This window comes from Gossypium hirsutum, chromosome A06 (genome assembly GCF_007990345.1).
Source record: "Gossypium hirsutum isolate 1008001.06 chromosome A06, Gossypium_hirsutum_v2.1, whole genome shotgun sequence".
NCBI lineage: Eukaryota > Viridiplantae > Streptophyta > Magnoliopsida > Malvales > Malvaceae > Gossypium > Gossypium hirsutum.
Window position 1 is genome coordinate 4,602,454 of NC_053429.1, and position 10,962 is coordinate 4,613,415.

Here is a 10,962-nt window from a genome sequence, read left to right on the forward strand (position 1 = left end):
GTGGAATCATTTCAAAAAAACGAGACTTGGAAACTCGTTAAACCACCCACCGAAAAGAAAATAGTAGGTTGCAAGTGGGTGTTCAAAAAGAAAAAAAAGAATCTCATCAAGACGACATTAGGTATAAGGCAAAGTTGGTTGTAAAGGGCTATAGCCAAATGAAGAGAGTTGATTTCCATGATGTTTTCTATCTAGTTGCTAAGCATACGTCCATTCGAGCATTATTAGCTCTTGTTGCATCATACAACTTTGAATTGGAACAGCTAGATATAAAGATTGCATTCCTTCATGAGGATTTGGATGAGGCCATTTATATGTAATAATCTGAAGGCTTCAAGGTTAAAGGTAAGCAAGATCAGGTTTGTCTTCTTTAAAAGTCATTATACAGCCTGAAGCAGTCTCCTCGAAAATGATATAAAAAGGTAAGCAAGTATGACGGTTATGTGTATTTACAAATGTTTAAATGATAGATCATTTATTTATTTGTTACTTTATGTTGATGATATGTTACTTGTGGCTAAGGATCCATAAAAAAATAAATCAACTTAAAACCATGTTTAAGTCTAAGTTCGAGATAAAAGATCTTGGTGCGACTAAGAAAATTTTAGGGATAAAAATTTCGAGAGATAGACACTCTAGGAAGCTACTTCTGTCATGGTAGAGATACATTGAAAGAATTCTTGAGTGGTTTGGAATGCAATATTCTAAATTAGTTAGTACTCCCTTAATTGCACACTTCAGACTTTCGACTTCAGAATCACCATAAACCTAAGACGAAGAAAGGTACATATCTTCAGTTCCTTATTCTAGTGAAGTAGAAAGTTTAATGTATGTAATGGTTTGTACTTGTCCCGATATTTCACATGTTGTTAGTGTATTAAGTAGATATGATAAACGCCAAATTATACATAGTTTTACCCCAAATACTTAGCATATTTATGGATGTTTACTACTAGATTTGTAGATTTTGGTGCTCTTAATCCAGTTATTTCATGTTTTGTACTCAGGAGAGCATCAAGAGTCAAAATGAGCCAAAAATGAGCTAAAAAGGGACAAAACGGACCAAATCAAGAAGATCACACGGCCTAAGCCTTGCCACACGGCTGCTCACATGCCCGTGTCCTTCGAGGGTGTCGACCAAGGCTCTCATGATTCACACGGCCTGGCCATTGACCCACATGGCTGTGTGCAATTTAACGGATCGGATACGGCCTAGCAAACACGTCACATGGCTGTGGCACACGGGAGTGTCTCTTTTTCAAAGAGTTGTATTTTACACAGAAAAGGGTACTTAGGGAGGAATAAAGCCAATCCAAAGGCTATATAAACACCCTAAGTATAACCTAGTAAAGGGGGGCTCTTCCAGAACTTTTCTGGAATACAGAACCACACGCCAAGAATTACTTGAAGGAAGCCAGATGATCCATCCCAAAAGCCGGAGCTACTCCAAGACTGAAGATCTCTCTTAGAATTCCTTCAGGGGTTTTAGAGTTTTCTTTATGCTTTTTTATTTTCATACTTTTGAGATGTACTCTTATCTTTTTATGAACTAAACCCCTTAGATACCTAAGGGGGTTGAAACCTATGATAGATCTTGTTATTATTATCTGAATTGTATGACAAATACTTGATTTGTTCTTAATTATGTGTTCTTAATGCTTGATTTAATATTTTGGGTATTAATTTATGCTTTGATGTGCTTATGCAGAGGAGCAAAAGTTCCTGTCGAAGAGTAGATTTGGCATAATTAAGCGGAGTTGATCGAACGCCTAGAAATAGGGTTACGAGATTTTGTCAGATTAGGGTGAAACCTAATACGGGAGTCCATAGAGTGATTTACTGCTTCCCTAGGGGTTTTAATTATGAAAGAAATTTTGATTAATTCAACTGAGGGTTAGACATTATTAGTCTCGAAAGGGATAATAACATAGGTTAGGGAGTCTCACGGATCAAGTCAAGTGAATAAATCGTCCGGTTCAGAGTCAGATAACAAGTGAAATCTAGGTGGATTCCTCCTTGGGTGTCGTCTTTATCAAATTAATTTTCTTCAAGTCTTTTTCTAACTTTTCTCTTTACTTTAGTTTAATTAGTTAATTAGTTTAGTTAATTAGTTTAATAAACAACCCCTCTCTATTTCTAGGGTAGATAATAAAAAGATAGTTATTACTAGTACTTTTGGTTCCCTTGGGTACGATATCCCGATCTTGCCATTACTATACTATTTTTCGATAGGTGCGCTTGTCTTATTCTAGGTTTGATCTTCATTATAAATATTTATTACTTGTTACGAATCACGCGATCAAGTTTTTGGCGCCGTTGCCGGAGAGCTGAAATATTAGGAACACTAAATTTTTATTACTTTAGCCATTTATTTTTCTTGCAATTTTATGTTATTTTATTTTATTATTTATTCATTTACTTTTTTTTCTCTGTTGGCAGGTTTTTATAGTTTATGACTAGAAGAAACCCGTCGGGACCATTACTTTTTGACGAAGAAATCGATCCTACAATTCACAAAAATCAAAGAGAAATAACGCGCAGTTTAAGATACACGGAGAACGAGCAAGAAGACAATACTCAACCTCTAACCGACAAGATGGCTGAAAACCAAGGCAATCAGCTACCTCCTGTAATTGCGGCTAATCAAAATCCTGCTCCACGTACTATGTATGATTATGCTAAACATTCTTTAACAGGAACTGAATCTAGCATAGTTAGACCTGTTGTAGCTGCAAATACTTTTGAACTAAAACCTAACACTATTTAGATGATACAACAATTCGTTCAGTTTGATGGTTTGCAGGACGAAGATCCCAACACTCATTTAGCAAATTTCCTGGAATTTTGCGATACATTCAAAATCAATGGTGATTCTGATGATGCCATACGTCTTCAGTTGTTTCCCTTTTCACTGAGAAACAAAGCTTAACAATGGTTGAACTCGTTACCACAAGAGTCTATCACTACTTGGGAACAAATGACCGATAAATTTTTACTAAAATATTTTTTGCCAGCTAAAATGGCTAAATTACGTAATGATATCTCTTCTTTTGTGCAGATGGATTTAGAAACACTTTACGATGCATGGGAGAGATACAATGACTTATTGAGAAGGTGTTCTCACTATGGGTTACCTCTATGGCTACAAGTTCAAACCTTTCACAACGGTTTGAATCCCTCAACCAGGTAAATGATTGATGCAGCAGCCGGTGGAACAATCAATAATAAAATACCTGAGGAGGCCTACGAGTTTATCGAAGAGATGTCCCTGAATAACTATCAGTGGCAAGTCATGAGGACAAAGCCAACGAAAACAGCCGGCGTTTATAACATCGATTCAGTCATCATGCTCTCTAATTAGGTAGAACTTCTCAATAAAAAGATTGACAGTTTACTTGGTTTTACGCAGGTACATCCAGTAATGAGGTATGACTCAAGTGGCGAAGGTGTGCATACAGAATACCAATCCTTCAATCATACAACCGAAGAAGAACAAGTCAACTATATGGGTAACAATAACTTCCGATCTCAAAATAACCATACAGTAATACTTATAATGCAGGTTGGAGGAACCACCCAAATTTCTCCTGGGGTGGTCAAGGGAATCAAAAGGCACAAAATCCTTAGGGTTTTCAACAGCCACCTTATCAACAAGAGAAGAAACCAAACCTTGAAGAGATGCTTTCTAAATTCATCTCGGTGTCAAAAACCCGTTTCCAAAATACCGAGATAGCACTAAAGAATCAACAAGCATCGATCTAAGGGCTCGAAACTCAGATAGGCCAGCTATCCAAACTAATCTCTGAACGACCACAAGGTAGCTTACCCAGTAATACTGAACCTAATCCGAGGGAACACCTCAATGCAATTAGTACTCAAGATAAGGAAAGATTCATTGCACTTGAGCCAGAATTACAATAGAACAACGCGATGAGCAAAGGTCGAGAAGAGGTAAACGATGATGATCCTAAACAGGTAAGTATAAATTATGAACCTCGTGTGCCATATCCTAAAGCGATAACGAAAGATAGAACAGAAGAACAATTCGGTAAGTTTATCAAACTCTTAAAAAAATTACATATTAACTTACCATTTATTGAAATTCTTTCACAGATGCCCAACTCAGCAAAATTCTTAAAAGAACTTCTGACCAATAAAAGAAAATTAGACGCTACATCGTATGTGGAACTCAATGCAGTCTACTCAGCTATTCTAAAGAATAAGCTACCTAACAAATGGAAACATCCAGGAAGTATTACAATTCCTTGCTTAATTGGTAGTTTGTCTGTGAATAATGCTTTAGCTGATCTAGGGGCAAGTATAAATGTTAGGCCATATAAAATGTTTAAATGACTAGGTCTCGGTAAACCCAAACAGACTAGGATGAGATACAATTGGCTGGCAAAACAGTTAGATTTCCTAAGGGTATTATTGAAGATGTTCTCGTTAAAATTGATAAATTTATTTACCCAGTAGACTTTGTTGTCCTAGATATAGATGAGGATAACGAGGTACATTTAATTTTAGGACGACCCTTTTTAGCAACTGCTAGAACCATTATTAATGTAAGCACATGAGAGCTAGTACTTCGTACAGGTGACAATGCAGTAACACTCCAAGTACGCGACTCAATCAAAACCTCTAAAACTCAAGATAATACTATAAAACCTGTCAATGATAAACTAATATTCAATCGTCCTTGCAGGAATCTCCTCGAACCAAGACAACGGACACAGTGCACTATTATCATGTAGAGAACAAAGACACCTATGAGGAACGAAGGCTTCGAATAAAGGAGCTAGATGAATGGCGAACACACAAATCGAGAACACATGATAAACCGAAACTACGCCAAAATAAGCCCGATATCTCTCCTAATCAACTCAAGGTTGGCGATAAAGTCTTACTAGATGCCGTAGATCCCCACATTGTCACTACTACACCAAATGAGGAAATCTCTCTTACGGTACGCAGTATTTTTCCATTCGATACGGTAGAGGTGAGTCATCCCAAGTTCGGCACTTTTAAGGTAAACAACACCCGATTAAAACCTTATTTTAAGATTGACAGCAGGAATAAGGAGTATGAACTCCTCAAACCACCATGATCATTCAACAGAGAGGTAAGTCGAGCTTAGACTATAAATAAGCACTTCTTGGGAGGCAACCCGAGCACTAACATATTTCGATTTCTTATTTCTAACACTTTAAATAATTCAATTTATCTTTGAATTGCAAAGTTTTTCAAAACACACGGCCAGACACACGGGCGTGCCTAAAGCTGTGACAAACCAGGGGAAAAGACACGACCGTGCGATAAGGCTGTGTGGAAGCAGGATATGATTTCCCCAAAACACGGGGTGCGATAAAGCCCCACAGCCGTGCGACATGGCCGTGGGTGAACTTCATAGGTGATCACGGGCGTGCGAATGAGCAACCACGGGCATGCCAGGGGCAAGGCTCGAATCTGTTTCTTCGACACGGACGTTAAGCCGTGGACAACAATACACGGGTGTGGTACCCTCACACACGGGAATGGGAGAAGTGAACAAAGCTAGGCACGGCCGTGCGACATTTCCGTGTGCCACACATGCCCAAGAAATATGGGCGTGGGATAGTAGCTGGGCACGACCTAAATCGAAAAATTTGAAAAATACAGGCTCACCCTCAAAGTACACGGGCGTGGCCCTAGGCTGTGTGACCCTCCCCTATATAAGCAAACCACTGTTCATCTTCTTCTTCCTTTCAAAACCCTAGCCAACATCTACCATTCCCCACTCCCTAATCCCTATGCCGGCCACTATTCCCCAGATTCTCACTCTTCAAACCCCCAAACCACCTTCAAATCCACTTTTTTTGCATTAATCCCCACTTTCCCCTCTCTTTACCCTCTATTTTTTCCTCCACACGGCGATATCCCCGTGTCACACGCCCGTGCTCGCCATCAACACGCCCATGTGCCACCCTACCGCAGCCTTCTACCATGCCACCTAGGGAACGACCAGTTCATGCGGCTGCTTCATTGGCACACCTTTCCGACCGACTCGCTCACTTCGAGCAGTATTGCACTACACAGTTCGAGATGATTCACGAGCGAGATCGACGATGTGACAGACAGATGGACGACATGCAGGCTATGATGCAGCAGCTGTGCCAACACTTTCACATCGCCACTCCAGCGCCACCACCTGAGGGCCCCACTGACGAGGATCATTGAATCCTCTTATCTTTTTATTTTATTTTTATTTTTACTTTTATTTTTTATTTTTCTTTTGAAGACATATTTATATTAGTAAATTTTACTTTTTTCATTTTTCTGGTATTTCTAACAAGTAATCCCACTACGCTCTTGTAATATCCTGATTTTGGGCCTAGTCGGAATAATAGTTTCGAGACCACAAATCTGAGATAGAAAGAATTTTTTTTTATAATTATTTTGAGGTCTATGATATGATTGCATGATTGTGTGAAAATTTCATGAAGAAATTCTATGCATAAAGTGCTTAATTTGAAATTAGGGACTAAATTGAATAAATTGCAAAACTTGTGTTCTAGAAGCATTTTGCATAAAATTGAATTAGATTATTAATTAGAGGTCCTTACAGAGCAATTTGAACAATTTGTAAGTCTATGGAAAAAAATTGTACATGGATGGAATTTTTGGAAAGTTTAGTAGTAAGGCCATTTTGGTCATTTAGATATTAAATGAAATTATGTAGTATAGGAAGTTGTAGATAAAACGGAATAAAAACGAGGTATCGAGACCTCAAATTCATAAACCGGGCCATAAATATTTTTAGAAATATTTATGGAGTGTAAATAAGTTAGTATTAAAGTTTCGTCAAGAAATTTTAAGGTTTCGGTAATTAGTTAGGTGAAAAGGACTAAATTGAACTAAGTACAAAATTTGTGAGATGTGATTAAATAGCTTAAGTATTTAAAAAGATGGATTTAAAGAGCAATTAGACCCAAAGGTTAATGGCTGGACGGTTTGGGTATGAAATAAGCAAGAAAACAATGTGAACAAGGGGCAAAATTGGAAATAGCATAAAAGTTAGTAATTAAATAATGATGTAATTGAAAAATCTAGACATTTCTTCATCTTTCTCAGCCAGAAACGCCGTAGCAGGTCTCCTATACTGGTTTTTCATATTTTTGCACCATATCAAGAGAAACGAGATTCAAGTCGTGATCGAGGGAAAAATAAAGTTTACGAGGAATAAGCTCGATTGCTAATATTTTATATCGAGGTAAGTTCATATGATTTTTAATAATGCAATGTGTAATTTAATGTTTTGAAATGAAAATTTCATGAATGATATAGTATATTATTGCATATAAAATATCATTAAACTGTGATAATTGTAAAATGATATTTGAATAAAAGTACAAATTAAATGGAACAACGGACTTGAGTACTTTCATTCAGTGGCTAAGACGAATTGACGGAAAAGACCATGGTTGGACCATGGCAGCATGTGAAATGTAATTTCCGTATAAGACCATAGCTAGGCTATGGCTTCGGAGAAATGTGATATGTGTTTCCGTATAAGACCATATCCGGGATATGGCATCGGTGTGATATGTGCTACTGCATAAGACCATATCTGGGATATGGCATCAGTGTGATATGTGATCCGTGTAAGACCATGGCTGGGCTATGGCCTCGGTATGTGATATGTGACTATGTGCAAGACCATAGTTTTACTATGGCATTGTGATAATGAGGTACTCAATTCCGTAATCGTTCCCTAATTTGATTATGAACGAAAATGTAAAATGGCCCGAAAAGATTAAGAATTGGTGAATACTATGAAAATGACATGATTTGGAATAAGTTCTTGATACTTGATGACATTGAGATTATGGATCTATGCTTATGAAGCATAATTATGTGTTCTTAACATGATGGATGAAATGATATTGTATGGATTTAGTGAATAATAGTGGTGAATGAATAAATATGACCTTGGCAGTTTTGGGTTACTGCAGTAGTGTATATTTTGAAATTCACCATAAATTGTGGAAATTAAGTTAAGGGCTGAATAAAATATGAGATTAAAGCCTGATGAGTTTAGTTTCATATAGAGGAAACGGTGCATGCAATTGGATTTTATGTTATAAGATATTTAAATTGTTGTGAGACAGAGTTTGAATGATTCGAGATCCCCTGTTCTGATTTTAGAAAATCATTAGAAATTGTACAAAAATAATTATGAATTTTAATTTATATATTTAAAATCCTTATCGAGCCTACTTTCAAGAGGGATAGACGGGAACATCATCCAAGTCCCGAATTATGAGATAAATAATTTTTAGTGAAGAGAGATCAGAACTGTTGGACAGCGAAACAGGGGAGACTTTAATGAATAAACTGTACTAAATGGCTAAACCAAAAATTCTGGAAATTTTATGGCAGAAAGATATATGAATCTAGTTTCAAGGAAAATTAACGAAACTTAATTTGAAGTTTCGTAGCTCCAGAAATAAATTATTTAGTAAATGTATCTCGATAAAACAGTTTAAGCTGAGTATGTATAATTGTACAATTGTGGTGTTTTATCTTAAAAGCATGTTGGTAATTGCTTATTAATTTCATATGGACTTACTAAGCATTTATGCTTACTCCTTCCTTTTCATTCCTTGTAGTTTTGATAAGCCAGCTCGGAAATCGAGAACGGTCGGAGGCCCACTCACACTATCCGTATACCATCTTGGCGTAATGGCTTGTATATTTTGAGTATGGCATGTATAGCATTATAATCATTTTGTATATATGGTCTTATGATATGGATATTGAGTGGTATGGAAATGTTTGGTAATGATTAGCCATTGGAATGGCTAATCATGATCATATTTGGTGTTATATATGCTAAATTGCTAGCTAATCAATGGAAACCATGAAATAGGCAAAATTTACCATAAAATAGATCCAGACAGCAGCAGTGATGTGAGTTTGAAAAATCATTAAAAATAGTAGAGATACAATTAGATGATGAATAAAATATGGAATTGAAGAATTATTAGTCTATTTTCATATGGATGGAACAAAACAGGTATATGAGTTATATTTATGAGAAGTTTAAATTTTTGTGAAACAGGGCCAGAGCGATTTCTGGATCCCCTATTCTGACTTTGGAAATTCACCATAAATTGTACAATGATAATTAGAAGTTATGCTTTACATGTATAGATTCCTTATTGAGTCTAGTTTTATTAGACACAAACGGCATAGTCATTGAAACTCTGTACAGGGAGATATCTGATTCGTAATACACAGGGGTTAGAGTACTCGAACCCTAAAATAGGGGAGACTTTAACTAATAAACTGTACTAATTGGCCCGACCAAAAATTAAAAAAAAATTAGTAGATAGATATATGAGTCTAGTTTAAGGAAAAATTTACAGAATTTGATTTTGAGTTTCGGAACTCAAGATATGAATTTTTAAGCAACTATGATGCAGTTGGACAGCTTGTCCGAATTTGTTTAAGTGCTCAAATAAGTTTAGTAATGCCTCGTGCTCGACTCTGGCGACGGTCTCGGGTAAGGGGGCGTTACAGCTCTCTTCCACACCAACTTTTAATAAGCTCTTCATGATTCTACAGACTTCCGAGCAAAGCTGCTAGGAATATTTTTACGGAATGAGAAAACAAATAAGGAACAATACAAAACGAATGCCATGTTCAACGACCTAATTTCTTTATCTAGCTAAGAACAATGGCAGCACTACTTTCCCCAACCACTCTAGCATCAAAATCAAGCTTCGCCTCCATATAACAGGGAGTTTCACCTCCTTTTCTCTTATGATTTTCTTTCTTTTGAATAATCTATCTTTGTACATTGAAGGCAATGTACATCTTAAGTGTGGGGGGTGAACATGAAACCTAACTTTTTGCATTATTCTCAAATCCCTGAATTTGGTCTTGTGCTGAAGTGATTTTCTCATAATCTTGATCGAATGAATTCTGATTGATCTATAATTATTGTTGATATGTCATGAATTGGATCATAGGAATTATACATGATTATTTGATTATAGGACATTAGAGAATTGAGCATGATAAGTTGATATTTTGAGAACTAAAATTTTCAGACTATTTTCTTAAATTGAGGTATTATCTTGAAATCTTAAGTATACAGGAATGAAATCAAAAACCCAAATTTTTGGTGAGATTTTTGAGCCTTTTGAGCATATAGCTTTCTTTCTTGCTCACTTTTTTTGTGGTCTGAGTGGGTCAACATTGAATTGTTATTCTAGAACTTGCTTCGATTATACATGTCGAGATCACGCGTATGATTTGATATACTGAGATGATAAAGGCACTTCGGATTTAACCCATTTACTCCATAAAAAGCCTTTCCACATAATTAAACCCTTAGTGAACCCCCTTTGAGCCTACTAACTTTTTTTATTGATTAACCTTCATCATTATCCCATTAACCTTTTATTGTTGAAATCCTCTTACTTAATTTACTTTTTTTTATTGAGATTAAATTTAATACTATTACCTCACTATGCTCACCATTTTTTGTTACTGAATCATGAAGTATGATTTCTATATTGTATTGACTTGATTTGTTCTTTTTAAAAAAAAAACTCAGTATTATTATTGTAATCCTCAGCAAGCTAAAGTTGTCATAAGCTCATGTAATATAGTTTGGATATTTGTTTGTGATTCAGTGATTAAGTTTTTGATAGTGGGGTAATTTATTGAAATTATCTCAATTCTAACATTTGACTCTTCAGCTTGTATCCATACCCGTAACCTAAACTCCGTTACAACCATGCAAAGACCTTTCGATTAGTGTATCATATCATTTACAAGTGGTGGAGATTTGATTTTCTTGCAAGCCTATAGTAATAACTTCTCATGTTAGACAATCGAGTGCTTAATCATGAACCTTAAACACTTTGAGTGACTTGAGTGAATCCTTAGTGAGGATGACATCTCTTGTATATT

At 36.2% G+C, this 10,962-nt stretch overlaps 1 non-coding gene across 1 annotated transcript; it reads right to left on the bottom strand.

Annotated features, from left to right (window-relative positions):
- Nucleotides 1–3,025: 3,025 nt before the first annotated feature.
- Nucleotides 3,026–3,132, bottom strand: LOC121231280 (small nucleolar RNA R71). Its single transcript, XR_005929343.1, has one exon. It is a non-coding gene; the product is annotated as a small nucleolar RNA R71 (small nucleolar RNA).
- Between the last annotated feature and the right edge of the window lie 7,830 nt (nucleotides 3,133–10,962).